Below are 25,372 nucleotides of genomic sequence, written 5' to 3'. Positions count from 1 at the left end.
ATCCTTGAAACTAAGATAACCCTGCCTGTATCGAAATAAAAAAAAAAAAAAGTCTTGTAAACTTTATAAATTCATTAACCTAACACATCAGAACCATAAAAATATTAAACTTTTATGAACACCAGTATGCATTACACACTACTCTCATTTCAACGTATAAGAGTAAAGCTATTCCTATTACTAACCTAACACAAATATCACAAAATATAGCAGTAAGAAAAGAAAAAAAAAAATAAACCTCACTAAAAATAAAATATAAAATTTTTATTTTAAGCAAAAAAAAAAAAAAATCATACATTCTAAACAGGAACTTCCTCAAAATCAAGTATTTCAATAAACCCAAAAAACTCTAACATATTTCAAACAACTACTAAAAAGCCAAAAAACATAAAACAATTAAGCAACCCACCACAACTATCTAAAACTATCTACAATAAACCTTCTTGAAAAAAAAACAACAAATACCCCTTACGACTTCAACAATACATCACCAGCAATACCAAACAACTCAAAATACCGTAACTCCCATCCAAAAAATGCTCTATAAACTGAAACACTAAAATTAATCTACAAAACCCACTCACCCTTCAACAACCTCCTCTAACCTACACACAAATCTAAAACAAATAAGAATTAACGATAAACTATCATACCTTAAATAACGCCACCATTAAACACTACTGTACCAGACTTACTATAAATCAAAAACCACAAAATAACACACCACTGTTAACATTACCAATATTTTTCTCCATTCCTCTAACAACTGAATACAAACCTCAATTTACCTTCACTTGAAAAACATACAATACACCTACAACCAACTACCCCAAAAATAAAAACACAATCCTACCATCTAGCATAAATTCATCCAAATGAAACTTAAAAAGTAAAACTCCAAAACATCTGTAATAATCCAACAACATTAGATGAAAAGTATAACAAAAATATTTTTTAAAATCATCCAAATTCTTCTAAAAGACTATTACACCACCAAAAAAAAAAAAAAAAAAAGGAATATCAAAAAGCCTACTGAAAAGATCCAATTCCTAAAAATAAAATAACAAAAGAAACATCAAATTCCCACCAATTTCATCAAAAACAGCCAGAATGGCTCCATGAGCCAACAAAAAGAACCCCAACCTATAAGAAAATGCCAAACCACCTCAGAAACAAACAATAAAACACAGACAAAAATGTCCTCTACCCTGCCATCAATGCCACATAAAGCAAATAAATTAACTGTTATCATACAGGACATCCATATAAAAAATCTCAATCGCCCTAAAACCTTAAAAATAATTACAAATTAACCCCAAAATAAAAACTTTAATCTCTAACAAAAGAAACCCAAAAACAAACAACAGAAACTAAAAATACACCACCATAGAACCAACTACCAGCAAAAAAAACCCCAAACTACTCTTTTTACTACCAGTTGTTAGTGAGGCACATCACAAAAATGAAACAAAAATAAAAAATAGCCCTATAGAAACCCACAAATCACAAAACCCCCTAGAAAAAGAAGTCCAACCAACATACTAAACTTCAAACCATACAAGAGACCCTGAAAGCTACTAAAAATGAAAACCAGATCTCTACACTAACTCAAAGAGTAACCAATACTCTGCTAAGTTATCTTTAAAAACCAAAGTAATAAACGATATTAAAAAAATCTAAACCACTAGACAATAAAAAGCACCCAAATAAAAAACTACCTAAAAAATCCACCGTATAAATACACAAGTTCCTAAAAAAAACCACTAATAAAAAGCAACCAACAAATACATCAAACTAAAACAAAAACTCAAATAAATAAACTGAAATTAACAACCAAAAAAATTACTCCTAACTCAATAAACCCATAATGCCTCAATCCATCAAAATACAAATACCACCAAGAAATAAACACGTCACCAAAAGATAAATGTAACCATAAACGATAACTCCCAAATTACCGGTAACAATATAACATCCACGACAATTAAACAAACCAAATGAATAAAACCTCTATAAGAGAATTTTTAAAAAAGCAATACTCAACATTTAAAAAAAAACCCTCACTAATTCACTACAGGACACTACCACAAACCCACCAAAACTAACACTACATACTCGCGCTAATAAAAGCCACCACAACCTAATTAAAAACCAACCCTGTACTTCATGCTACGACCCATAAAAACTATTGTAAACCTTAAAAAAAATATCCTTTAAGAAGATAACAACAATTATATTTTTATAATATAAAAACAACGAAAAAAAAAAATCCAACATATCGCACAAAAAAAAAAAATCCAACAACAAACTCAATCCAAAAAAACCCTTGTCACAGCACCTGAACCAAGAACCGTAACAACCAACAAGTACACCGTGACCCTTCTCATACACCAACTACGACCCAATAAACTCCTCAGGAGCGCCTCAAAAGCAGCGCAGCGAGGGAGGCTGGAAGATGCGGAGCCGCGCTCCCGGCCCCGGGCGCAGCGCGGCTCCGGCAGGAAAGCGGCTCCTCCGGCAGGCAGAGGCGGCGCCGCGCCGGCAGACCCCCGCCCGCTGCCCCCGGCCCGGCGGGGCCGGCACCGGGCCCGGGGGGCCCCGGCGGCGCCCGAGCCCCGCGCCCGGAGCGGACGGAGCGGCGGCACCGGCCGGCACCGGCCCCGCCCGCGCCGCCTCCCCCGCCCGCCGGCCCGGCCAAAGCTCCGCTCGGCTCCGCACGGCTCGCACCGGCGCGGCTCCGGCGGGCCCGCGGCAGCCCAGCCGCGCCCAGCTCCCCTTCCGCCCCGGCCAGCCCCGGCACTGCCGGCAGGGCTCCGCGCCGGACCCTTCGCTGCCGGGCCGGGGGCAGAAGAAGCGCCCCGAATGCAGCGGCACAGCCCGATCCCCGCCCTGCCAGCGCTGCCACGGCTGCAGCTCCCTTCCTCTGAAGCCCCGACACTGACGCCACGCTCCGGCGCTCACCCCCCTCCAACAAAGGAAAAGAAATGTGGGATCCCCTTCAACTGCGTCCCCTAGAAGAGCAGAAAAGAAGCGGCTTGCCTCAAATGATGGCAAAAGGGGGCTTCTTACCTCAATCCAAACCCCTTAAAAGGCGGGACCACAGGACTGCCCCCTCCAATTCAACCTCAGGATGACGAAATTTCAAGGGAAAGGAGAAAAGTCCCGGCTAAAAAAGCGCACCAGCTCACCTGCTGCTTCTCGGCACAAAGGTTTGTCCCTCGGCTCCTCCTTTGAGCCATGCTCCACGAATCCAGGTGATCCCCCGGACCCTGTCCAAAGCACTCACCGTCCTTCCAGGAGACAGCCCCGGGAGCCCCTCATAAACTCCTCTCCTCCAGCAGCTCCGTGCAAAAGAGATGTGAGGAAAACCCCCTAAATCAGCCGCCGGAGGAGCCGCCCCCTCCTCATCATCCTCTCAGCTCACACCTGTGGCTGCTCTGAGCCCTCATCATCTTAACAACTCACACCTGTGGCTGGTCTGAGCCCTCATCATCCTAATAACTCACACCTGGGGCTGCTCTGAGCCCTCCTCATCATCCTCACAGCTCACACTTGGGGCCTGCTCTGAGCCCTCATCATCCTAACAGCTCACACCTGCCGCTGTTTCCACTCTCCAAAAGCGTCTCTCCGTCTCCAGCACACAGCCCACTTCTCACAGATACAGATTCAACAGAAATCTGCTACGGCTGTCGCTTTTTTTAATCCACCTGGTTACGCAATTAAAACACATACATGCACTGATGGTGATTGAAAGAAAGCTTTCCCCTGGAGAAAACAGTCCTTTTGCTGGCACACTTTGCTACACCTTCGGAAAAAGCAGAATCGGCACCGACTCCTAAGACCCCTGCCGAGGAACCCAGCCCTCCTTGGGACACCCAAAGCAGCAGACCTCGAAAAAGGAGGGGAAAAGTCAAGCTTGGAGTGGAAAAAGAGGACAGAAGTACAGCAGCCTTTAAAAATGCATGCACGGAGCAATAGTGGGAACCAGACATATTTATTCTTTCCTTGCTTTCTGTGATGATATAAATAGGAAGTAAAAACACGTTAAACAAAAGGCAGAACTAGGATTTTACAGGTCTTTATTTTGGCAGGCTGCATGACAAACGCCTCTTCCGGGACTGCGACACGTTTGGGGGAATGGCAGAGAACGAAGGCAAAAGGTGCCGGGAGCCCTTTCTGTTCCCTTCAGCCCCTGCAGCTGCTCCGCTGGTTTCAGGGCACTTGCTTGGTTCGTTCCTAGAGAAAAAGGCTAGGGCATGATTTTCAAAACTACTGCCCATCCACAGTCAGAGTTTCCTACATTCCTGGGTACAAATGAGTGGATAGAGAGAGGGCTTCTTTCCAAAAGAGGTTAGCCATAGCTTCCTATTCTTTACCAATAGCTGTGAAAACGAAACACTTGCCAGGTTTTAGTATTCTACACACACCCCTCCCAGGGAATTTTGGGGCAGCTTTGGGTCCCTCTGCGGGACGGCACCCAGCGTGACCCCCTCCCCTCATTCGCCACCCACCCGCTCCTCCACCGCAGTGTGCGTAACTCTCCTAGCGACCTTGGGGTGCCCCAAGTGCCATCAGAGCCCCGAGGCTTCAGCCCCTAACCCTGACCCCCGAAGAAGGCACAGGGCGAATCCAACTGCCCCGGACAGCAGCCCAGCACTCCCTTCCAGCCCTTCCCACACCTCCATCCCCCCAGAAAGGGACTCCGCCGCAACAAGAAAGGGGGGGGCAGCCCCCAGAAGGCTCGAAGCTCCTGCCCCGCCTCGCTGTCGCGGGCCAGGGGCAGAAAGAGGGAGCGGCAGAGGCGGCGGGGACGCGGCACGGCCGGCACGGCACAGAGCGGGGGCCGCTCGCAGCGCGATGCCGGCGGAGCCGCAGGTCCGGCAGCGCCGGGGCGGGGTCCGAGCGGCGCGGGGGATCCGCCGAGAGCTCCGGCCCCGTGCGGGGACTCCCGCAAGGCCCGGGGGGCGCCGGGCTCCGGCCCTCGGGGCTTTATTCTCCGGCGCCCCGAGCCCCGCGGCTGCGGGGGAAAGAAGCGAAGGGGCGACGGGAAGAGAGGAGGGAGAGCGGGACATGCGAAAGGGCGGGGAGGGAGGTCGGGCTGCGGAGGAAAGCGGGCGAGGAAGGGAAAGGCCGGCAGGGCAGCAAGAGGGACGGGGCACAGAGGAGGGAGAGCGGGGGAATGGAACGGAGCAGCGGGGCAGGGACAGGACAGGACAGGAAGGAGCCGGGTTTGGGGGGGACACGGAAACGGGGGAAAGAGAGGGTACACTCAGGGGAATACGGGCAGGAGGATGGAGCGGGAGAGAGAGGGACAGGAGGGGGATCCCTCCCAGCGCCCCGGCCCCGCCCTGGCGCCCCGCCCGGCCCGGGCTGCTGCGCTCGGCAGAGCTCGGCTCCGTTCGGCTGGACTCGGCTCCTCGGCCAGCTTCGGCTACTTTCGGCCACGCTCGGCTATTTCCGGCCGCATTCGCCTCCATTCGCCTCTTCGGCAAAGCTCGGCTCGCCTCGGCTGAACTCGGCAAAGCTCGGCTCCGCTCGCCTCCTCGGCCCCTTTCGGCCGCTTTCGCCCACGCTCGCCTAGTCCCGCCCGCACCCGCCTCCATTCGCCCATTCCCACAGCTCGGCTCCCTCCGCCCGGCCCCGGCTCCCTCCGGCTCACACATTTCCTCAGGGCACCTCAGCACAGGGCACACAAACTGCAGCCCCTAAAGGCTTGCGGCTCTTTCAACACACACACTCGTAACTCAGCTCTCGGGACAGAGCTGATGGCCCCTTTAGGACAAGAACAGTTGCACGTAAAAGCAATTCCCTCATTTTAAATCTCCTTTTTATTGACCCCCCCCAAAATCCCATCCCTACCACAAAGAATGTGCAGCTCCGGTGACGCTATTTGTACAAAGGCCCTGGGGCAGCACACAGCCGGGATTCCACGGAAGAAAGCCCGGTTTGCATTGCAGAGGTTCTCGCTCCGGCACTGCCTGTTTGCAGCTGGGCTCCGCTCCCCTCATGGCCACATCCCCGAACGATGTGCCAGATTTCCCAGAGAGCTCCCAGTAAAACTCAGCTACAGTCACTGAGCAGAAAATCCTTTGGGCTTTAGTTCCACCTCTCACCTGTTCCGAGCGCTGGGAACGCGGGTTTTGGTCCCACATCGCAGCAGCAGGGATGGATTAGGGTTTTGTTTTGGTTTGGTTTGTGGTTTTTTTGTGTGTGTGTGGGTTTTTTTTAAATTAAAAAAAGGGTAATAAAAACAAACCATGTCTGACATAAATGTCCTGAAGTGCCATTCAAGCTTTTTAAACCCAAGCAAACCGTCCTAATTCCCTAGCCCAGTCTTCTATTCATACTGGCTACTTACACCCCAGTGTAGGAAGCTCTGCAGCCTTCTTCTCCTGTCCTGTATTAGACAGAGGATGGATATGAAGGGCACACACGCAGTCTTTTTGGTTCTTCAAAAAGATAAAAATGCCTGTAATAAAAATTACAGAAGTAATATTGTTTCTCAAAGTGTTCCAGAAAAGGGAATTTGGAGCTTTAATGTCCCACTGAGAGATGTTGAATAAAATCTTCCCCCTGAGTTTGCACCCAGTAATAAAATACTGATTTGTTTTTTGACCAGGCAAGGTAGGTCTATAGGAGAACAGCTCAGGAGGCTCTCATGGCTCACGGCGATGAGGATGGAGCAGGGCAGAACGTTAAAGGTGAAGTGTCAGTCCCCTGAATTAATGCCCTGATGGAGCCAATTTTTTTGCTAAGAGACATAACAGATCCTTCCCTTTGTTCCCCAGTTTCCAAGTCACCTGTAATTCGTTACCTGCACCAACCTGCCGCAGCTAAGTGACAAATCCAGCTCCTGTACTCCAAGCCACGTGTCCCTGACGTGAAGGGAAGTCAGGGATACAGAATCAGCTGTGGAAGAAAGAGAAGACAAAAATCAGAACAGATATTCTTCTATTTCCCCACAGGATCACCAAGCCAAGCTGCTTGCTACCTCTCCAGGACTATGTTTAAAAAGAGTTCCCTAACTCTTTTCTTAGCCTGAAATTCCGGAGTGGCTTTGCCCATTCAAAGCCAATGATCCTACTCACAAGAAGGAACAAACCAGCTTCCTGTTAAATAAAGCACTTGGAAATATGAGCTGCCACGTGGAGCTGGGTTTTTAAATATCACAAATAAACTTAACAAAAAATTATTCCTGACTCAAACCCACAATGCCTCAAACCATCAAAACAAAAATAGTTCTGGAATGACAGCTACACCTCTGCAGACCACAGCACAAAAATAACACTAAAGAATTTCTGACACCTTCCTTTTGAAGATGCTCTTACAGCATATTATCATAGTAAAGGGGCATTCCCTACATCTCTAACCAGAACTAGAGCTAGAGCTATCAGTTACTTTCACATACTCGCATGTCTGTATGGTGGCCTTAGGAGAAGCTGGCAACATCTCTTCTGGTACCACACCTTGGAGGCTCAGATTGAGTCAAAAGCACCACTGAAACCAGCGTGCCAGGAGCTAACTGAATAATGAAAGTCATTTTCTCCATTTCTGTGACAGAAAAGCCCTCCATTTGGACAGCATTATTTGCAGCCAATTATTCTGCTACTTCCAGCAGTGCTCCAGGGAGCTGTATCACTTCTCCGCAGAGCTCAGGAGCTGTTCATTAGGTTGATCTCCTATAGTCTCCAGTTCTTCCTTTTGCTTGCACAATGTGCACCCTGCAGTGCCATATGACAGGAGCTTTGAGTGCTGTCTGTTGCTCTGTATTACCCTCATAGGACTGAGGAACCCGTCCCAGACAGGGAAAGAACAGCTTTTGATTCTTGGATTAGGACACAAAGTGCCACAGTTTAATCTAACAGTGGGAGGAATAAAGAGGAATACCTGGCATACTTAGAATTCCACCTTAGGGCAAAGCCCAAGTGACACTGCCCTACAGCAGGATTTGAAAAATTCAGGGTCCATCTCCTAATAAATACATTTTGGCAAGAACCTGCACGATTCTCTTTGACATGTATTTCTCCTTTGTAATGACTCAGTGCTTGGTCTCTAGGACTTCCATATCCCTGACACACTTGCACTCGGATTACTAGCAGGAGGATCACAAACTTAGGTAGTCTCATATCTGTGCAGCATTTAAAGTCAAGGAACACTGGGCTTGGTCAGCAAGACGTCCAGTTTTACAATTTTCCATCACAGCTGCCTACACCTTTTAACATAAACTCGAAAAAGAGACAAAATTCCACCCTACCACTGTTGCAATAGGGAACTGAACTCTGATTTCAGACATTTTCCTCCTGCTTGAGCAGGGACATTGTACAAGATGACTCCACTGGTGGGTCCCTTTCAACCTTAATAATTTTGTGATTTCCAGGGTCTTCAGAGCAAGCCTGCTGAGTTTATAATGTTTTATTTAATTAAAAAAGCTGGAAGTGCAGCTCGAACCCTGAAAGTCAAAATGCGTTTATTCCTTACTTACTCATTACCCCCCAAAGTAGAGCTGCAGCTCAGCAGACAGAGAGGGACTTCTGTGGACACTGCATTTGTCACCTGTGACTAATTTAATTCAGCAAGCTCTAAACCACAGGTCAGCCTGTTCCATTACAGCATCATCAGGGCAACTTACAAGAACTGAAGCCAACTGAGAGCCCCTTCATCCCAAAGAGGACAAATATAAGCCTTTTACTTCAGCTCAGCAGAACTCTTAGATCATCCTAACAAGAGGTAATGCGTCCCAGCAGGTGTCAGTGAACCCAACCTCTTTAAATACTCATTTAACCCTACCTCAGCTGGTAATCAAAGTCGTGGGGGTGAGGCTAGGCTGAATTTCTCTTTTCTGTCCTTCTCCATAGTCCTAGTGAAGTGGCCTTGGACTCTGTTTTCTGAAGAGCCTAAGTGCTGCTCATGAAAGCCTCTAGGAGATTTTTCTCCTGCTGCTGCTAGAGCTGTGACTTTGAAGAACTCACTCCTAAGAGCTGGAAATGTAAAAGTCAATTGGATGTGCTGGGCTGCAGTGCCCCAGCGCCCCAGGACAGGCAGTGCCCCTCACCGTGCCTGTGAGAAGGTGAAGCCAACCCACACCAGGTGCCTGTGCTGGACAAGTGGGAACACTGAAGCCAAGGCTGCTTCCTTCTTGAGGCTTTCTGAGGTGGCTGCTAGGAGAATTTCTCTTAGGCAGTCACTCTCTCAAACCCAGTCTCTCAATAACCTTCTGACACAAATAGAGGAGGATTTTTGTTCACTATCTCCATATGTGCAAGGTAGGAAAAGTTAATTAATTGCCAGCATACCAGAGGATTCCGCCAGAGGAATCCTCTATACCAAGGCCTTCCATCAGAGCAGAAGGCACTAACCACGCAAAACCTCCAGCGGGAAGGATCCTAGCAGTCCTCTTCTTTCCTCCTTTGCAAGAAACTGTGCTTAAACATTCCCCAGTAATTAAATATGCTTATGACTCTTAGAACATTTAAAGTTCCTTGAGGGAAGAAGGCGTGTAGAGGCACTATATGATCCACTGTGTTTGTTACGTTTGGGGTTATGTTATATATTCTTACGTAATGGTTTGAAACTTATCTTTATCCCTGCACCGTGTCCTTAGAACAAGGCTGTGAACACTCTTTTTCTCCAAATACAAGAATAATTGAGGAAACAGAACAGTGTTTGTCAGAAATAATGAGGGTAGAGACTGAGGGTGCCAGCATGCTGACTTGTACCACCTTAGGACACTTTTGGAAGTCATCACTCCTGTAATATACTGGATCCAATTTCAGCAAGAGCTCCACTCTCTCCTGTGGTTTCCACAGGGCCAAATAAGGCAAGAGCTCCTTGAGACTGAGGGCTCCTCATGCCCTCCAGCAAGGAGAGGGTGGGCAAAGACCCATCGGTAGGAAACAGATGATCCTCAGACTGAGCAAGTTGCTAACATCCTCTTGAATGTGCTGTGGAATTGTGCAGGCATTGCCATGGCCAGGGAGAGAGCAAATGGATGCTCTGATAATCTGCAACCTAAATTTAGCTGCAATTCCAGAGGGACAGTCTGATAGCCTGTTCCTAAGACATTTCATTTCCTGGACCTCAAAGATCCCCTCAGCCACTGCAGCTGCATTCTCAGGGTATATCGTGCGTTTCAGGCAGTTGGTGTTGGGTCCCTCCTCACTGATTCTGCCCCACATCTTGTGTTCCCAGGCTGAGGTGGGAAACTTGAGTGTAGAAGCAATTATTTATCTCTGCCTAAGAGAGACTTCTGAGTATGATCTAGCTTAAATGCCTGCTTGTAGGGCAGGCTGCACAGCTGAACTTGCCAAACACGGAGAAGCTAAACAGGCACCAAACCCTTGGCTTATTTCTGGGGGAGGCCCTCAGATGGCTTCTGAGCTTCTCCAATCTACGCTCTACAGGGAGTCTGCACATCTCTCCAGCAATTGAAATCTTGAGCAGGGAAGCAGGCTGGTAGCAAAAGACTGAGCTAACACATAGCGAGGCCAAAGGAAACCGAGTGTCAGAAGCACAGCTTTGAGTCCAGAAACACAATCAAAGCCCGGGGAAGAGTGTGGCAAATGCTGGGGTCAGCAGTGCAAGTACAGGGCAAGGCTGGACGGTCCCTGAGCAAAGCACCGGGCACTGCCCAGACCAAACCAAAGACCAGAGTCTAAGCAGGAATACAGGGAGATTTCCAGGAGCTCTGCTGGGCTGGGATAGGCTCCCATGGTAAGCTGAGAGGATGGAGACTCGGCCCCCAAGCTACAGCCACTGGGACAACTCTCCATCACGGGGCCAGGGAACTGTGCAGGGCACAGACTCACCTCATCCCCAGCACTGCTGTCCCCGGAGAGCCCGCTGGCTCTCTGCTCCTGAGAAACACTCTCTTCTCGCAAAAATCCAACTCCCTCACCACCTGCATCTGCTTCTTCTTCAGTATTGCCCGCAACCTTCATTTCTGCTCTCTCAAAGCACTGTTCATCTCCACCTCTTTTTCATCACAACACCTTTCAGTTGACACCTTTGAAGTGAAGAGGCCACTGAATTCTACCATTACAGAGTAAAACCACTCAGTATTGACACAGCCAGCTATTAGTTTTAATCCTCAGTTCTGCATTCCAAGGGATACTTTTGGAAACACACTGAAAACTCATAAAAATATGTGGCATTCACTGGAGCCAGGGCTCACTTCTGCACTGTGCCTTGGCACAAACACGCTCCATCACCTGTGACATCTCTCCTGCATTGACCATTGTTCAAAGCTTTCCTGCAGGGGCCTGACGGAGCAACAGGAGCTTGCTGAGCTTCTGTCAGGGCAGGAGCATAACAGGGTGCAGATCCTGTCCTGACCCCACCAAAGAGGGGTTTTTCCTGCATTCCTTCCTGCTGTGACACTCAATGACAAACATCCTCTGGGCCTCTATGTTACCAAATACAAGTACATGCCAACGTTTAGCGAGGACAATTTCAGCTTTCCCAATCTAAACTTTCCATATGATGCAATGACACTGTCACTTATTTACTGAGAACCCCAGCCCACATAGCCTAGAGAAGTGTCTGTTGGCTCAGAGCAAGCTTTAGGAGCCTGGAAGAAGCTTGTTTTGGTTTAGATGCCAGGCCCAAGACTGCATTTGAACTCCTGTCTCCCCACCAGAGGTTTCTAACCCATCCCCCGTGTCACATGTGCAACACCAAATTCAGCAGAAAAGCACTTCTGGGAGCAGCTTAGGAATGGAGGAAAGTATAGTTATTATAAATGTTTCATGTATCTGTATGTAAAGATAGATAAATAGATAGCTAAATATGTACAGACATCTGTACACCCACCTACACCGGTATCTATATGAAGTCCTTTTTAGACCCTTCCCCAAATTTCTAAGTGATTGGTGCTTATAGAGGCAAACAAAATGAACTTTTAAGTTAAGCCAACTTGGGTGGCTATTTGTGTCACAACAGTCTCTGAAAAAATTACGACAGCACTTAAAAGTCACCAATAGTAATAATAATAACAACAGTAATAAAGTATTTTGCTGCTATTTTGGCAGCTTATGCTGCTTCTTGTACTTACTGCTCAATGCCTTGCTATTTCAGTAGTTCACTATGAAGCAATAAAGCAAAAGCCTTAAGGCTGGCTTGCTTAGCTTACAAGAAGCTCTGTTCCAATTTGGAGAAAAAATAAAACTTGGAGCATTATCAGTAAAACAGAGATTCTACCCATACCCATTAAAAATGCAGTATTTGCTCTGCAGACCTGCAAAAACTTACTTTAAAAGGTTAACTGCGACCTTTCATAAACCTAGTCTCATTTTAGCAGAAGAGTTTCCTGCTTCTCTGTGACTGTGAGATGTATCTATTAAGTTCCTTTCAAAGGCCTTGCCTGACCTATTCATTTTGCAATTGAGAGCCAAAATAGCTCAATATCAAATATCTGCAAGCACCTTAGTACTTTTGGAAGAGTGGAACTGCTCGATCAAATCCTCACGCTGACCACACTGTTTCAAAATGCAACAATTAATTATGTCATTATGTCTCCATTTGGAAAGGATTATAATGTAAAATTAAGACAAGAGCCTGCCCTACTCTGAAGGCATGGGGACAATGGGGATTTGAGTCCCCAGTATGTAACTACTGTTGCAAATGGAAGACATCTATCAAGAACAGAGACGTGCGTTACTGCACAAGATACAGTGCCCAAGTCCCAGACTTCATTAACCTTAATTAAATGGTTTTGAAACCAAAATTTTTCCGTAGCAGTTCAACTGCATTAAAAGAGCCCTCCCTCTCTGTAAATGGTTTTGATACATAAACATGCAAGCACTCCCAGAAGGGCCACATCCTTAAGGACTGCTACTATATATTTACTTTATGAAGACACTGCCCCATCTGCTGGGTCAGCCACGCACACGGCCCCACTGCTATGCTTGAGTGTGGCACTGGAATAAAACTTTTCTTCTGTTCAGGAACAAAACCCCGTCAGTCAAATCCACAATCATTCCAGCAGCAAGTAGGGATGCACCAAACTGCTCGGGTTTCCATCCCTGTTTATTCTGGAAACTGACCACAAACTCCTACGGAGATTTTGAAGGGCACAAGGGCTTCTTGTGAAAGCACAAAGGAAAGAATAAATGACTAAACTGGTATGTTCAGAAGAATAGGTGGGAGGTTTGTACCTAAGCACGTAAGGCCACAGCCTCCTTTTTCAACATGTACAATCGTAGAATCAGAGAATGGTTTGGGCTGGAAGGGACCCCAAAGCTTTTCTCATCCCATCCCCTGCAGGGACACCTTCCACTAGAGCAGGTTGTTCCAAACCCCATCCAACCTGGCCTTGGACAATTCCACGGGTGGGGCTGCCTCAGCTTCTCTGGGCAACCTCTGCTAGGGCCTCGTCACCGTAACAGGGAAGAATTTCTTCTGTATATATATTTCTTTAAGCTTTAAAGTCCTAAAGCAGAGGCCACCTCAGGCAGGCATTCACGGATGTAAAGGGTCCTTCTCAAAGGTAACTGTAAAACATGTTCAATGTTCATTAACCTTTCATATGCTGCTCACCAATTACGGAGTGCTTTGAAGAATTTTTAATGAACGTAAATTTTAACCAAAAATACTGCAAAGCCATTATTAATACTGTATGTAGGCACAGGGTACCTGACTTGTAAAGCTGCCAGGAACCTAAACTCTTCTGATAAGATTTGCCACATTTTTTTCTTTAAATAAATACATTTTAAAAAATCATCAAATGTCCCTGCTTTATTTCACCGCGGCAACGAAATAAGCACAGTCTCAAGTCTGTGCTTCTGTTTCCTATTACATTAATTTCTCCCACCCTGTTTCTCCCTCAAAGCAGTGAACGTGCAGGCAAGTAATCCTGCCATTGCTCCAGCTCTATGGAGGATACAAACCTGCCTGAAGCCTCTGTCCCTCTGCTACTAGGCAGTCACTGCTGCGCCCAGGCTCTTTATTCACGGTTGTAACAGAAATACTTTCATTTTTTTTCTCTTAAAAAGACACCTAACATTTCACCAGATGGTATCAGCACTTCCAAGTGCCTGTAAACCAGACTCCCCAAGCCCAGCCCATTAGCAGCTGCTCTGTGAGTGGCAAAGGAATCCAGAAATTAATCGCCTACCTTACACCGCTTCTCACCTGGTCTTGGCTACTTCCTTTCCTCAGGCTCTGGCAAGAAACCCAGACATGAAGCAATTCCCCAACCACAATGACAGCCATGAAAACTATTTAAGCTGCTGACAGTTCGGCTGTATCATTGGGCAGTCTGACTGAATTAGCACAGAGAATTTTAGGCTCCCCACACTCTTCTGAGCAGAGGTAGGGTGCGTTATGTTCCTGTCTTGTGGAAACCTGGCACGTGGCAGAATGGGAGTTGGGTTTGTGCGTCCTTTGCTGCTTACTCCTCTCCTTACCCCCAAAAACTGGACGTGGAGCTGCAGACATCCTTTTTACCTTTGTACTGGGGAACAAAGAGGTGGCAGATCCCCACCATTAATAGCCTGTGCAGACAGACCAACAATGAAATACAACTGTACTGGGTTTGCAAGGCAAAGCTTTGGTAGCAGGGTGGGGGGCAGAGCGGCGGCTTCTGCAAGAAGCTGCTGGCAGCTTCCTCCATGTCTGGCAGAGCCAGTCCCTGGCAGCTCCAAAGATGGATGTGCTTCAGGATGAGGCTGAGCCCATGAGAAATGGTGGTGGTGCCTCTGTGATCATGTGTTTCAGAAAAAAGAAAAAAATAAGTTTCTGCACAGTTGTAATTGCAGCCAGAGAAGAGTGGAGTGAGAGTACGTGAAAGGAACAACTCTGCAGACACCGAGGTCAGTGAAGAAGGAGGGGGAGAAGGTGTTCCAGGCACAGGAGCCTGGTGAGGCAGCTGTGCCCCTGCAGCCCATGGAGATCCATGGGGATGCAAAGATCCACCTGCAGCCTGTGGAGGAGACCCATGCCAGAGCAGGGGGATGCCTGCAAGGAGGCTGTGACCCCGTGGGAGGCCTGTGGAAGGAGGAGCCCCTGCTGGAGCAGCTTGTCCCTGAAAGGCTGTACCCGTGGTAGGGTGGCCCACGCTGCAGCAGCCTGAAGGGACTTTCACCCACTGGAGGGACACAGACTGCAGCAGTGTGATGGGGAGTGTTGCCTGTGGGATGGACTCGCACTGCAGCAATTCACAGGGATCTGCTGCCTGTGAGACGGACTCATGCTGCAAAAGTTCATGGAGAACTGTCTCCCATGGGAGAGACCCCATGGAGCAGCAGGGGAGCGACTGCTTTCCCTGATGAACTGATTGTCACCTCCATTGCCTGTGTCCCTGAACAGATGGGGTAGGAGGTAGAGCTGGGAAGGAGGGTGTGGGAAGATGATGTTTTTAAGGTTTTATGTTGTTTCTCATTATCCTGCTCTGACTATTTAGCCATAAATTCAATTAGTATCTCTATTAAGACTCTCTTTTGCCTGTGACAGTATTTGACGAGCAATCTCTCCTGGTCCTTATCTCAACCCTTTTTTGTATTTTCTCTCCTCTGTCCAGCTGTGGCGGCAAGTGATAAGAGAGGCTTTGGTGGGTGCCTTGCATCCAACCTACTACATGGGAGCCTGCTCCTGGATCATGGAGCACCTCCTGCCCCACTGCTCTGGGAATTACAGCCTATTGGAAAGCACTTGCTAGCACAGCACTATGTAGAACAAAGATTAAATATTCCTCTTAAGCGTTTCTGATAGCCACCAGCAGAAGAATGACATATTCACCACCCCATCCAGCTGCCTTGAGATGTTGGCAATTGGTGGGTTACACTGATGGAAAAAATATTTACCCTAAAAATCCTGCAATGCACCAGAGCAGAGAACTAAGCACAGAACTCACTCACAATGGCTGGAGACAAAAGAGCTACAGCTAAAGCTATCACAGCCTCTAGTCATCATGCACACCCTAAAACATGTCTCATCTATGGCAAGAGACCAGAAACAAGCCTGGCTGCTGGCTGTTCTTGCTCTCCAGCTGATTCTCATTGATGTTTGCCTTACATAATCCCACTTCAGGGCCTTAGCTGGATTTCCATCTGGCCATCACTCTCTCATGGCTGATTCCTTCCATTTTAAACCTTTGCTCCATCCCTGTGACATCTGCTGTTTTGTAACACCCCACACCCATCCCGAGCGCCTCTTTCAGTCCGTGGACAAGCCCCCTGTCATCTGCTGAGCTCCTCTGCCACATAAGCCTCTCTGCATTCACCTTCACCAGAGGCTGCTTCAGTTCTGGCTGGACAGCTGCACACACATTGCCTCAAGTAGCTCCTCACTCATCTGTGTATGAGTATCATCAGAAACAACTATTAAGCACCCAAACTGCTTTTAATTGAGCAGCAGTAACTCAGTGTTTCGCTCAGTACTTATAAAAGGTCACAGTTCTGTGTTTTCCAGTTCTGACTGATAGCACCTGTAACCCCCAGAAGTGGCAATATTGCTCAGCTGCTTTTCACATCTCTCTTTAGCACATGCTATTAAGAGACCATTTACCTAATCAATTACACATTGAAAAGTATCTCTAGTGTCTAAAGGTACTCTAAAAGCTGGATGCAATGGAGGAACTACTTCCTGAAACTGATGGATGTGCTAAATCAATGACTGGTCACTGATTAAAGGCTGGAGCACTCACCTTGAGCTTTAACACTTCAGCTGATCAGCATGTGCACATGAGTACATATCGATGCAAAGGATTGTCTTCTGCTTCAACTGACAAACTGCTGGATAGCTTTTAAATTAAAAAAATCAAAAAATAAAATAAATAAAATCGGTATTCCTCCAGACCCAGGGGAACAAACAAGCCAGACCTTCCGGACCCAAGCCCCAGGCCCTGCCAGTAACACACACAGCACTAAGGGATGCACAGCACGGCTGGGTGCTTAGGTTACCAACTTCTGAACTCAGGAAAGAAAGGAGGAAAAGGCAAACTTCTGGATTATTTAACAAATTAACTTCAGCTACGATCACTCTTGGTAACTTAATGGAACAGAGGAGCAAAGTCCTCTGCCCAGAGACAAGAAGTGACTGTGTATGGCTCAGCTCACGGCCACATAACACACTCTGACCTCAGTCTGCTGGAGCATCCTCCATATGGGGACAGCAGGGGCAACCTGGATGGCTGGACTCACCCTTGACTACCAGCAAAATGCTGAAACAGTCCTGACCTGGTGCTGTGCGAAAGGAAACACTGCCAGGAAGCATTGACGGGATCAGTTCTGAAAGCAAAGCAAGGTCCTGGCCTCATGCCTTGCCCTGTTTTAACCACACAGGCAAACAGCTAAGAAATGTAACTATTTTCTGCTTAAAAGCCGCAAATTCCTTGGAGAAAAGGAAAACTCAATCTGACAAAAAGAAACACTCAGGCAATGGTGAGAATCTGGCACATACCGGATAACAATCATTGCCCAAACGCTCCCAGAGAAAACTGAAATTAAAAGTCACAAGGCAGATGCAGAATAACATCTGTTGTGAAAATACATTATTCAGCCAGCACTGGTGGCGGAGACTTTTGGTGCAGTGCAATCTGCACACCCTGGTGACCACATATGCAGCAAGATGTGCTGCTTGGCATAGCCAAAGAGAGAGCAGCAGCCTTGCTTGGGAGGCATTTGGGAACCAGTGCCCTTACAGGTCAGAACTACTTGTTATGCCACTCTCACTGCATCGCAGCCTTCTGGAACTCGAGTAACACAGACCAACCCTGCCTCGGGGCATGCAAGAAATCATATGGGGACAAGCTGCAGACAAATGGGCCACTAGTCCTTGCCACATGCATCACCAATGGCACAGCATATGCTCCCGGTGGGTCACATTCTGGATGGAGATCTGCAGTCCTCCATCAGCCTTAGAAGAGACAGATGCACACACTCTACAGCCAATCATCCAATTTGCACCCATCTTCGAGACAAAATCACAGACCACTCACAGACAAACCTATGGCAGCGAAGTTACATTATGGCTTACTTAGTGGAGAAGAAGCCTCAGGAGTTGTCACCAGCTCTCTACAGCTTTTGTTTGCTCTACAGCACTGTTTGCTTGTCTAAGCCCACCCAGCACATGCTCTGGACGAGACCACAGTGGTCCTTGGAGCAGCAAGTGCTGCCAGGAGCTGGAGCCTTCCTGTAGCGCAGAGCTGCTCGGGAGCTGCTGCTCTCCCTGCACCACAGAGCCCTGTCCTGAAGCCTCCTGCTCCCGTGCCTCCATCTGCCGTGGCCGTGCCCAGCCCTCGAAGGAAAAGCTCACAGCTCTGGCTCTTACGGCACTGCAGGAACTCGCACACGAGGAGGAGGAAGCACGGGGCTCTCTCGCCTCCAGTGCCCGCCTTGCTCCAGCATGTCAGTCCTGCAGGGACAATTATTCAAAGTAAGGAACTTACTCGGAGGCTTCAAATACAGTGCTTAGGATTCTGCAGAAGCTGAGCAGCCAGTTCATTCAATAAGACCCAACAAAAATAATGGTATGCATTTCTTCCTTTTATAGGTTTACGGCTAGAGGTGTCCAATTCCCACCTAAGTGACTCCCCTGGGCATAGGCCAGAGCAGTCTAATAAGCTCCTGTGGCTTTCCATGAACTGAACAAATGAAACAACACAAAGATGAGTGTACCTCAAGAGCTGTTTATGGAATACATTTGAGCTGGACTTAGTTTATCTGCATCCACAAATGCTTTAGGACTGTCACATTACACTTGCAGGCAAATACACACACGCAGAGAAAGGCATGTGCAGCCCCATGCAGAGATCACCTATGAGCTGCCAAAGAATAAGATGCCATGTTTAATATCCAAGAGAATAAATCTTCTTGTGTTTTTTAGGCTGCCTGCTGAAGTTGTTGCTGACCTATACACTTTAGGCTCATCTAACATTGCTGGGGAATTGATGACTTTTAAGTCTGAGCATTCAAGACTTTTACCCAGCCTTGGGTGTTTTCTCATTTATGTTTTAAGAAAGTCCATCTTATATTTATCTTCAGGCAGCTACTCAAAAAGAAAAAAGGAAGGCACAGCCCTCCTTCAGTGCATCCAGACTGTTTTGAAGAGACATCCAAGTAAAGCTTTTGAAGAGCCACAAACATTAACCTGACTGCTGTTACCCACTTGTGAGGATTTGTGACATTGCCTTTCAGTGACACTTCCCTTTGAAATCATTAATGAGCATCCTCCAAGATGCTGCACCCCTCCAGGGTAACTGAATCTACTCCAAGAATTTTCTCCTTTTCTGAAATACACTCGAATAGACTGAGCAGACATGTCAGCTGTACCTTCTGGATTTTTTTTAAGTTTTACTATTTCAGGTAGCAACACCATTTTCATCACCAGTATCCATCCCTGTGAGCCAGAGAGCAGCAGATCACCTGTCTGTCTTGAAACTTTGCAGCTACTCTCGAGGAGGCTGAGCTGCCATGAGTCCCAGAACACGTGAGCCCTACAAACTGACATCAGGAACCTGGACTGGTGACTTTTCTTTCCCAGGGAAAATGGCCAAAGCACGTCCCCAGGGACCCCTGGCCCTGAGCTGGGACCTAACAGCAAAGAATCCATACATCCGAGGACATACCTGAGACCGAAGTTGTCCCCACCTCAAACTTGTGCTGCCCTGATAGACCCAAGGGAGCCCTACAAACTGACATCAGGAACCTGGACTGGTGAGTTTTCTTTCCCAGGGAAAATGGCCTGTGTTTCTGCCCAGAGCCCCCTGGGACTTCGGGTGAGGCTGACTGAAAAAAATCCGAACATGGAAGGATATGTTCAGACCCCAGCTGCCCCCACCCCAAACTTGTGCTTCCCTGACAGTCCCAAGGGAGCCCTACAAACTGACACCAGGAACCTGGGCTGCTGAATTTGCTTTCACCATGTAGATATCCCTCATTTATTCCCAGGGCCCTGCAATCCCCCTGGGTTGTCTGGTCCCAGGTTTCCTTTTGCCTCCCTAATGTCAAAACGGCCCAGGATTTCTCCCAGTCCAAATCTCCCACCCCCAAGTACTCAGGGTTTTTGGTTTTTTTTTTTTTTTCATTCCAAATACATGTTGCAAACTGACAGTACTAAGCTTGGGGCTTGATTTTTTCTGTGCTGGAGAAATCTGCCACCATATAACCCTAACCACAACAACCTTGCTTTGCTCAGAAATCACAACCTTCAGACCACCATCATGGCACCTTACCCACTGGCCCTCCACTGGCACCTTCCCAAAGCACTCCAGTAATACTCCACATTTTCAGTGGGCATCCTGTCAGACCCTCATCCTCACCCTAAAAATGCACCAAGGAATTCAAAAAATAGCCATTAGGAAGGTATAACAATTCTCTAAAAGTCACCAGAGAAAGCCTTCAAAATTCCCCTAAATATTCCTAATAGCCCTGAAAAAAAAAAAAAAAACACTCAAGGAAGCCTGCTCAGCCTCCAAACCCCTTCCTGTTGCTCTCTAGCCCACAGATGTCATCCCTACCTTTTAGCAGCGGGTCCTGTTGTCCTCTGAGGGTTCTGGCGTTGTCCTGGTGCGAGGGTCGCTGCCCTGTCCCACTGGGAGGCTTCCGGTGTGGTCTCGCTGTCAGGCTTGCTGTGCTGTGCTGCTGTTGTTGGGGCTGAAAAGGGAAAAGGCTGCTTAGGGTGAGGTACGGGTGGCGTGAGGGGTGCCGTACCTGTACCCTAACTTGCCTCCTAAGCTGTACCCTGTAGCCCTGATCTCCACTGGACTGTCCAGCCCTCAAGGCCTCACCCTTTACCCCTGACCCCTCCCTCTGCCCCCCAGCCCTCAGGCTCTGGCTGTCACCCTCAAGCCCCCTCTCAGCTGCCCCTCAGCTCCTGTGTGCCACCCTTAATCCCTCTCCTCTGCCCCTCAGCCCCCAGCTTCTCTGTGTCACCCTCCAGCTGCCCCTGCCCCCCTCAGCATCTCTCTGTGTCACCCACTGTCCCCTCCCCTGTTCCCCCCTCAGCTCCCAGCCTCCGTCACCCTCAAGGCCCCACAGTGCCCCTCAAGCTGCCCCTCAGCCTCTATGCCATGAAAAGACCCTAAAACCCCATAAAAATGCCCTAAAAAAACCCCTCATCTTCAAAATGCCTTAAAACCCCCACAAAAACATAAAAATAGCCTCAGAACGCCCTTAAAATACAATAAAAATACCCTACTTTAAGACACCCCTAAAAGCCCCCAAAGAAGCTTTTAAAAAAAAATCCCTACATATTCCTAAGAGCTCGTAGAACAGCTCCATAATCCTTAAAACACATCGATAAGACCCTAAAAACCAGCGCAGCGAGGGAGGCTGGAAGATGCGAAGCCGCGCTCCCGGCCCCGGGCGCAGCGCGGCTCCGGCAGGAAAGCGGCTCCTCCGGCAGGCAGAGGCGGCGCCGCGCCGGCAGACCCCCGCCCGCTGCCCCCGGCCCGGCGGGGCCGGCACCGGGCCCGGGGGGCCCCGGCGGCGCCCGAGCCCCGCGCCCGGAGCGGCGGCACCGGCCGGCACCGGCCCCGGCCGCCCTCGGCCCGCGGAGCCGCCTCCAGCCCTCCCCTCACTCACAGACACCGCCCCGCTCGCCGCTCGCTCCCGCCCCTCGCCCCTCCCGCCGCTTCGGCCGGGCTCCGGCTGGGGGGCTGCAGTACCGCCCCGTGCCCACAAGGCGGCAGCACTTGTCCAGAGGGTCCGCGACACGATGGCGGCCCGTGGGGACCTTGACGGAGAGAGGCGTTTTTCGCCCATGCCTGTCGGCTCCCACCAAAAACCCGCACGCTCGCGGTGCTGCTGACCCCACAGCCCGTGTGCACGGCACCAGAACCGCCGCGGAAAATCCCGTCGGGGGACGCCGGCGGTGCGCGCAATTCAGGCAGTGTAAAAAACAGACACGGGTCCTCGAATTTCAACATCCTCGTTTTCGCGCCCTCTCGAGAAGGTCAAGCGAGGCCGCGCCACGCCACTCCCAAGATGGCGGCCGCGGGCGGCGGGCTGCAGTACCGCTCTCTGCCCACACGGCGGCAGCACCGCGCCGTCCCCGCCGGCACGGCCTCGGCAGCGAACGCCCCAAAGCGTCCGCGCGGGAAAGAACGGAACAAAAAGCCTGCCTGCGACCCGATAGGAACCGAAAGAAAAAAGCTTTCCTCTTAAACTGCATTGCAACAAGGCTTGTTTTTATATTTTTCAGATTTATACTCACATTCGATTTTGTAATGGATACTGATGGAAAATTGTATTTTTATCATTTCTTAGATTTATTCCTATTCTATTTTATTACATTTTATTTTTTATACATATCTTATTAGATTGCTTACATATTTCTATAGTTAGATTTAGATTTATAAAAGGTTTGTATTGCTTAAAATAAAACCCTGCCTCTATCCAAGTAAAAATCTTTTAAAAAAACCCCTTTATTTAAACTCCATTTAAATGTATCTCTACTTTTCACATTTATATTCAAATTTATATTTTAAATGTAGATTGATGTATGATGCTATCTATAGTCTCTCTCTTCCTAATACTAATTTTTATTTCTATTTTATATTTTTATATATACACCTGTATACATTGATTATATATTTCCACATTTAGAATGATATCAAACTAAAATGTATATTCATATCTTTTCCATTAAAACCCTGCCTCCAACCAAATAAAAACAAAAAAGCCCTTTCTTTAAACGATTTTCGAATATTTTTATATTTTTTTCATCATTATAGCAACCTTTTAACTTCTACTTTATATTGATGTATTTATAAATATATTTGATACATATATAATAAGGTAGCGAGATAGATAAACTATTTTTTAAATTCTATTTCATACACACTGCTAATACTTATGTTTACTTACCTTTGAATTTTTATATAGATCTTAACGTATTTAGGATATATTTCTATACAAAGATTTCTAATTTTATTTTATTTCCATTTATAATTTTTATAATAAAACCCCTACCTAATACCAAATAGAAAATAAAAATCCCCTTTATTCTAAATTATATTTAAATATTTCTATATTCCTATTTTTGATTTTTACAAGTACTTATCTATTCTATCACAACATATTGAGGTACTATATTTCGATATATAGTATTTATGACATGAAATGCGTTATAATAAGACACATACAGTAAAATACGCATTAGGTACTGTATTGATTCCTATTGTTTTGTAATATTCATATATCCACATGTATTAATTATACATTTCTATATGGATATTTATGTTTATAATCGATATTTATATGCATATAAACATATAAAATACTCCATATCAAACAAGGTTATACCTAATAGTAATGGACGGCATTATTTATATTACACATTTAATTTATATGTTTTCCATTTACATTTAAAATTGAAGTTTTATATTCCCATTGTCATGTTTATGCATGTGTTCTATTTCATTAGAGTTCTAGTTAAAACTTTGCAGTTATAATCTAATTCCTAAAAATAAAATGCCAAAACAAACAGCATCAAATTCCCACCAATACCATCCAAAAAATTCAGAAAGGCTCCACCAGCCACCAACTACCAGCAAAAAAACCCGCACTACATTCCTTTCACCAGCAGCTCTTATCACGCCACAAAAACGAAACAAACATTTTAAAAACCCTATAGAAACCCACAGAGCAAATCACAAAAACCACTATAAAGGAAAAAAAAAAAAAGCCAACTAACTTACCATACTCCAAACCATACAAGAGATCCCCAACGTTTCTAAAAAAAATAATAACCAAAACTCTACCACTACACTAACTCATAAAGAGAACCCAACGCTCTATAAAATTAACTAAAAAAACCCACCAAATAATTACAGATATAAAAATATGGGAACCACGAAGAAACAAAAAAATCACCACCCAAATAAAATAAACACCTAAAGAGATCCACCATGGAAATGCCCATGCTCCCAAAAATAAAACCAATAAAAAACAACAACCAAACACATCAAACTACAAAAAAAATATATATATTAACAACAACAAAATAGGTATTCCTAACTCAAGAAACAAAAATTGCCTCAAACCATCAAAACACAAATACCACCTAGAAATAAACACGTCGCCAAAGGAGAAATGTAACCACAAACAATATCTCCCAAGTTCTCTGCAACAATGAAACATACACGGCAATCAAATAAGCCAAATGAATGAAACCCCTATAGTGTAATAAACAAGAATGCATTCATCAATATTAAAAAAAACCTCACCGATTAACTCCAGGGCACTCCCTCAAGCCCACCAAAACAAACACTACGCACTCGCGCTAATAAAAGCCTCACAAACCGAATTGAAAAACGACCCTCTACTCCATGCTCCGACCCATAAAAATCAGTGTAAACCTTTAGAAACACAACCTTAAAAAACATAAGAACCGATCAAAAAGAAATCCAACAACAACACTCAACCCAAAAACAAAAACCTTGCCATGAGCAGCCGAAGCAAGAACCGTAACAACCAAGAAGCGCCCGGGGCCCTTCTCCTACAGCGACGCCGATCAAAAGCCACCGATCCCAGGAGCTCCTCAGGAGCGCCTCAAAAGCAGCGCAGCGAGGGAGGCTGGAAGATGCGAAGCCGCGCTCCCGGCCCCGGGCGCAGCGCGGCTCCGGCAGGAAAGCGGCTCCTCCGGCAGGCAGAGGCGGCGCCGCGCCGGCAGACCCCCGCCCGCTGCCCGCGGCCCGGCGGGGCCGGCACCGGGCCCGGGGGGCCCCGGCGGCGCCCGAGCCCCGCGCCCGGAGCGGACGGAGCGGCGGCACCGGCCGGCACCGGCGCGGCGCCCGCGCCGCCTCCCCCGCCCGCCGGCCCGGCCAAAGCTCCGCTCGGCTCCGCACGGCTCGCACCGGCGCGGCTCCGGCGGGCCCGCGGCAGCCCAGCCGCGCCCAGCTCCCCTTCCGCCCCGGCCAGCCCCGGCACTGCCGGCAGGGCTCCGCGCCGGACCCTTCGCTGCCGGGCCGGGCCGGGGGCAGAAGAAGCGCCCCGAATGCAGCGGCACAGCCCGACCCCCGCCCTGCCAGCGCTACCACGGCTGCAGCTCCCTTCCTCTGAAACCCCGACTCTGACGCCACGCTCCGGCGCTCACCTCACCCCAACAAGGGAAAAGAAATGTAGGCTTCCCTTCAATCGCGTCCTCTAGAAGAGAAGAAAAGAAGCGGCTTGCCTCAAATGATGGCAAAAGGGGGCTTCTTACCTCAATCCAAACACCTTAAAAGGTGGGACCAGAGGACTGCCCCCTCCAATTCAACCTCAGGATGACAAAATCTCAAAGGGAAAGGAGAAAAGTCCCCGCTACAAAGGCGCACCGGCTCACCTCCTTGGCTGCTGCTTCTCGGCACGAAGACTTGTCCCTCGGCTCCACCTTTGAGCAATGCTCCACGTATCCAGGTGGGGATCCAGGTGATCCCCCGGACCCTGTCCGAAGC

The 25,372-nt window shown here is 47.6% G+C and overlaps 2 long non-coding RNA genes across 2 annotated transcripts in view; both read right to left on the bottom strand.

The window, feature by feature from the left end:
• LOC144248925 (uncharacterized) overlaps window positions 1–21,171 on the bottom strand; it is a 74,066-nt gene extending 52,895 nt beyond the window's left edge. Inside the window, exon 1 of the long non-coding RNA XR_013342107.1 lies at window positions 20,453–21,171. This is a non-coding gene — a long non-coding RNA (uncharacterized LOC144248925). The remainder of the gene's footprint in view (window positions 1–20,452) is intronic.
• On the bottom strand, window positions 5,810–6,427 carry LOC144248922 (uncharacterized). The gene is made up of 2 exons (XR_013342104.1): window positions 6,359–6,427; window positions 5,810–6,113 (listed from the first exon to the last, which is right to left on the bottom strand). It is a non-coding gene; the product is annotated as an uncharacterized LOC144248922 (long non-coding RNA).
• Window positions 21,172–25,372: the final 4,201 nt, after the last annotated feature.

Source organism: Lonchura striata, chromosome 2 (assembly GCF_046129695.1).
Source record: "Lonchura striata isolate bLonStr1 chromosome 2, bLonStr1.mat, whole genome shotgun sequence".
NCBI lineage: Eukaryota > Metazoa > Chordata > Aves > Passeriformes > Estrildidae > Lonchura > Lonchura striata.
The sequence above is the reverse complement of the archived record's forward strand: the minus strand, read 5'-3'. Positions and strand labels throughout refer to the sequence as shown.